The sequence below is a fragment of the Anastrepha ludens genome, chromosome 4 (assembly GCF_028408465.1).
Source record: "Anastrepha ludens isolate Willacy chromosome 4, idAnaLude1.1, whole genome shotgun sequence".
NCBI lineage: Eukaryota > Metazoa > Arthropoda > Insecta > Diptera > Tephritidae > Anastrepha > Anastrepha ludens.
Window position 1 is genome coordinate 53796974 of NC_071500.1, and position 6111 is coordinate 53803084.

Below are 6111 nucleotides of genomic sequence, written 5' to 3' on the forward strand. Positions count from 1 at the left end.
CACAACGAACAAAGGATATACTTAATACATCCCAGTTCCCGTAACAACCGCCAGGTGGCGCTCTAAGTCAACTGATTTAAATTTTTTTCTTTTTTTTTTTCTTTTTTTAAGTTGCCACATCTATGATTAAAATTCTACCAAATTTATCGCCATTGCTGGGATTTATGAAACTTGCGTCATCTTGAGTAAATCTGCCTCTACGCATGTTTTTGCTTTTTTACAGTTTGCATTAAATTTGAACGTTTCAGCGAAAATCGGGAGCACATCGAGGATCATGTTGTCATGCACAGGAAGCTTCCAGCCACTTGTATGGTTTCCGGCTAGGCCTTCGAGTGAATTTTGCTGCCTACATCGAGGTTCTAGAGACGGCGGTGAAACCCTGTATTTAAAAAGTACACGGTGGCGGGCCATACAATTTTCAGTGATAATGGCACAAGATTGGTTGGCTGAACATTTCTATGACCAGGCCTTAATCCACTGGATTACTATGTATGAGGCGTAACCCATTTCTTCTCTGAAGGCTACCCATAATACCATTATGGGTAATTTCATATTACAAGGAGCATTTTGTGTAAAGTTTCATTAAATTTTCTTCAGAATAAAAGCTAAATAGTTTCACTCTCAAGATGTCCTCACATACCGTACACACCCCGGTAAATAAATATAAACATGTTTAGTGAAGGCAGAATGGGTGACTGCCATTCGAGACTGCGTAGGTTCGAATCTCCGTGCATGCACGTCAAATAATAGAACAAGTTTCTTCTAATACCGGTTACCCTAGACTAGCAATGGCAAACCTCGGAGTGTATTTCTGCCATGAAAAATCTTCTCATAAGCAAAATATCTGCCGTTCGGAGTCGGCTTGAAACTGTAGGTCCCTCCAATTCTGGAACAACATCAAGATGCACACCACAAATAGGAGGAGGAACACCTTTTTTGTTTTTTAGTGATGTAAATCTTTATTTTGACCTTTACGCCCCCCATTGCTTGTCTTTTTTTCGTTCACAAGTGTCAAATATGATTTACATACGACGCCGTTTGCATAAATTACAGGTCTTTAGATAGGGTGATTAATTTTGCGCCCCCTTGTGTATGTATATAAGTACATACATATATTGAACCCAGAGCCAGATAATAGCTTGAGTATACAACTGATGAACTAGTATGGTGATAAAAAATAACAGCCGCTCAACCCTACACCAATGACACAACTCATTCGCACACAAATTTCCATTATTATCTTGCTTAAAGCCAAATTTTTGAGCACACTTTTAGGCGGTAGGAGAAACTAACACAAAATACGCAAATTGTTTTCAAATCAAATCACCCTGCACTGCTAAGGAACTTGCTACCACTAGTAATGTTGCAATACCGGCATAGCCAGATGATCGATATTTTACCCTTTCGATACAAAAATATAAACGATGCTAGCAAGAGAAAACAAACTACTTACATACGAGTACTTAATAAATAAAACCAAGTAAACATTCCAAGAAATATCCAAATAATGATGACTTATCCCAGAGCTGCAGTATTTATTTTAAAATTAATCCCACTAAATACATACTTTTTAATTACTACTACTTCTACTAACAGTTGTTTGGTTGGTGTAAGTGGTGATTCTGCGAAATCCCAATTAGTGCTTCGGCACAATTTTGTGAAAAGTGACACGCTGTGAAAAGTAAAAGCGACTTATGGGCTGAAGAAATCATCGGCTCATATTTCTTCAAAGACGAGGCTGGTGCCAATATCACAGTGAATGATGAACACTATCGTGCCATGATAAACGACTTTTTGATACCGGAAATTGAAGCTCGTGATCTCCGCAGATGGCGTTGCTCCAACAAGACGGCGCTACTTGCCATACAGCCCGTGAAACAATGGATTTACTGAGTCCTCGTTTCGGATCGAAATTTATCTCTCGTCTCGGGCTAGTGTATTAGCCACCAGGTTCGTGTGATATCACACCCTTGGAGTTTTATTTTTGAGGGTATGTAAAATTCAAATTCTTTGTGGTTAAATCAGCTCCGATTCAGGCATTGGAAGCCAACATTACTAAAGTTATTCACGGGATACAGACCGAAGTTCTCCAGCGAGTCATTCAAAATTGGTGTTTACGGATCGACGAATTACGGCGCAGTTGTGACGACATTTGAAAGGGATTATCTTCAAAATGTCATGAATGGTTGCACACAAAAATAATAAAAATTGCCCACTCAATTTGAATTTTCCTTGTTTTATTTAAATTTTTATCGCCTGTTTTTAATGAATACAGTGGCTTCGGGTTGCTGTTCAGCCCAAATATGGCAATTTTGCTAATTAACGTAGCCATTAAGCCAAAAATGTGCCTCATTGCTGTACTCCAAAAGTTGGGCTGTGAGCGCGATGAACACTTTTCACAGTGCGATTTTCGTAATGAGTAGGTACAATTGTACAATTTGTAATCGTTGTTGAGGCGTTAGTCTTTCCAGAAAAAAATATCAATGAATACTGAAAAAATTATGTACTCAGTTTGACAGTAGTCACGCGTAATCCGTAAAAAACCCCTATTGGAAGAAATGCCTCCAATCTGGTCACCCTTTATAATAAATGCGTGCAATGTCAATATGCTTTTACTTCGGGCATACGCGGCGTATGAGTAACTACTATAGCAATTCCACCTTAAATAAGAGCAAAACAAATTAAATTCCTTAATAAATTTTCCTCATTTTTTATACCCTAAACTCGTGCAATTAAACTACGTTAATATTTGCTTTCATTATTGCTATTATAGATGAGTTTAATTGGCTGGATAACAATTCCATGCAATCACCAATGAATTGCATTAAAGCGGAATTAAAACTCATAACATTTAGTGCAGATCCTTTACGTGCAACAAAAATGTGTGTTAACCCGAAATTTAAAATCGGATAAAGTAGTACTACAAGTACTAAACTCAGTTCGGATCAAACTTTATAAACTAGCGCACATTTTAGTTAAGCTTTGTTTAGGCCCGGGTACAATAAATATTAGAGAAAACGCTATGTTTCATTCTAAAATTTAATACCCAGTATAAATTGCATTTTACTAAAATTTTACTTGTTCTATGAAGTATGATTTCTTTACGTGAGAGATGGGCGTGACTATTGTCCGATTTTGACCATTTTCAAACCCCTCGAACTAACTTAAATATTAATTTTTGCTCTCACCATTCTGAGCGATTATTTAATGCCATTTTAAACCATTCTGAAAAAAGAATTATAAATATAAAATCCTTGGCTACAAGTACGCACAGGTATCTATAACAATTTATTACGGCATATTTAGAAATCCATATTTCACATAGTTTGGAAATTTAACGATTTATTTAAAATCTGTCAGAGCCGGACCACTAAAACTAATTCCTAAAATTCACAGTTCATTGGCTAAAACTTTCACCAATCTAACTGCACAAGTGAGTTGTAATTCCAAATGCCCGCAACAGCAAACAAAATGGACATCCAATACTGTCTACATTAAAGTACGCACATACATATTGAAGTATCTATGAGTGGAAATAAAATATCCTAACTCCAAAAGTTACAGTTGTCAAGGACAAACATACTAATATTACTCCGAACGATTGCCACAGACATTAATACGAGCACAATGAACGCGCTCACCTATCAAGCACACATTATCAATAAAATAATACAACAATACTCTTAGCATTATTATAATATAAATGGAAGCCGATACAAAAGCAATTGTTCAATTCAATTGGCTGATTGTTATTGGGGCAATAATGGTTGCAACAAGGGCAGACAATAACAGTAACAAACAAAACGCCACACAAAAAGCAAATTCATAACAATAATCGCTACAGTAAAGGAATTAAAGGTATGTGGCAATAAAAATATACCTATCTATTTTTATTAATATCAAATACCTTTTAACTGGAATAGATTGTACAGATAGATTTGAAAAATATTGTACAAAGGACTAAGCATAAATTTTCTACATACATAGAATGGATATTCCCAACTGAACAGTCGTTCTTAAAAAGAGATATACTAGGTATTTACATATACGAGGGCGGGTCAATAAGTCCGTGACTTTTTGTATTTCTGACCTCTTTATTGAAAAAGAAATACTGATCCTGTCAACAGGCATCTGTCAGTTGACTCCTGTCAAAATTTGAACGTGATGCGTCAGTTAGTTTGTGTTTTACAGCTACCTTTATCAGCTATGGTTAACTGATGGGTCCAAATTGGAAAATGGTAGAACAGGGGCAGGAATCAATGGGCCCAAATTCAAAAAATCGATTCCGATGGGATCCTACCCAACAATATTCCAGGCAGAAATACATGCCATTGAAATATGTGTGAGAGAATGCCTTAGCAGGAAAATGAGAGGTACTCACATCTACATACTTTCAGATAGCCAAGCGGCTCTAAAAGCCCTTCTATCAACAACTATCACCTCTAAATGATTGCCTTAACCTTCGCAACACGTTAGGGAACCTCAACATAGTAACACTATGCTGGATTCCGGGACATGAAGGACATGAGGGAAATGAAATGGCTGATGACCTTGCAAAACAAGGAGCAAATATACAACTCACTGGTCCTGAGCCTTTCTGTGGACTGACAAAAGGCTACATTAATGAATTCCTTAGGAAATGGGAAGAAAGAAAACTTGCCGCACACTGGCTAAACTGTGCCGGTCAGCGTCAAGCCAAACTATTCCTAAGTCCCAACAAAGGAATACCTGACAAACTTCTCTCACTAAACAGAGTAGATCTGCGTCTTTTAACAGGATATCTTACAGGTCACTGCAGCCTGAGGTACCATCTAAATAATATTGGTCTATCTGAGACCAATGTCTGCCGCTTTTGCGAAATGGATATCGAAAGCTCAGAACATGTGCTTTGTTTATGTCCTGCGTTGGGCAGATAGAGACTTCATCACCTTGGTGGTATCGTAGTATCTCCATGCAATCTTTGGAACAACAAACCCAAAATTGTGCTAAAATGTTTAAAAAGCCTAAAACTCTAGGGTTACAAAATAGGCCTTTCACAATAGATCAGCTCTGGTCGCAGTGCGTAATGGCCTTCTAATAATAATAATAATACCTGAAAGCGTGATCGTGGTTTACATTTAAATTATGTAATTTTTCACACATAATTTTTAAAAGTCCTGTTTTGAACAAGAAAAGCTCGTATTTCAAAAGACCCTTTATATAGGAAAAATATATTTTTTATGGAAATACGTGTAGTTCTCAATTCATTTCTCAGCGATTAGATTAGAAATTAATAAAAATAAATATATAAACTCAAATAATTAATGTGTCCGTTATCCTAGTAAATTCAATAAACTATTACAACTAGACTCACAAACAAACAAACTATATAGTTAATCCTGCAAAAATACGTACCTGCTCGTTCAACTACCACCCCAGTATGAACCATTTATAAGTGCTAACAGATACAAAAAATATGAACTTAAATTCTGCAAAACTAACCGAGAGCGATAAAGTGAAAGTTTTACTGCTGCATGACGAGCAGAAGTGTCATGCACATGTTGTTCAGAGGGGAGGGGTTGAATGAAATAACTTGTAATTAAGGTGTCATTAGTGAACTAAAGAGAAAAGGCAAAATGATGAATAGCGAAATAGAGTGAGTAATAATTGCTGGCGGTGGAAAGTTTGCCCAAGCTAAATGGGTCGTATTCACATTAATATGTGTGTGTATATGCATATGGATGCATTTAGGAAAGCAGATGGGATATTTAACTATCTTAACTTTTAATATAAAATAGGAAGAGTGGGAGATCGAAGGATTAAGGCAGTAGTATCTGGATTGCAGCTTGGCTGTGCGATATAGCGATATTGCCCTTAAAAGAGAAATCTGTGATTAGTAGCCTACAAGCTTCCCCAATTGCCAGTACTTCCGCCTGGAATACACTGCTGGTATTAGGGAGACGCACAGATTTTTCAATTCTAAGTCTATGAGAATATATATCAACTCCAAAGCCACAAACCATTTTACTGACATCTGTATAGACTGTAGTATCGAAGTTGTTTAGTGAGAACCCCTTATTGCATTCCTCCTTAGATGGAAAGAGAGTGGCAAAATTCTTATTGAAAGTTACC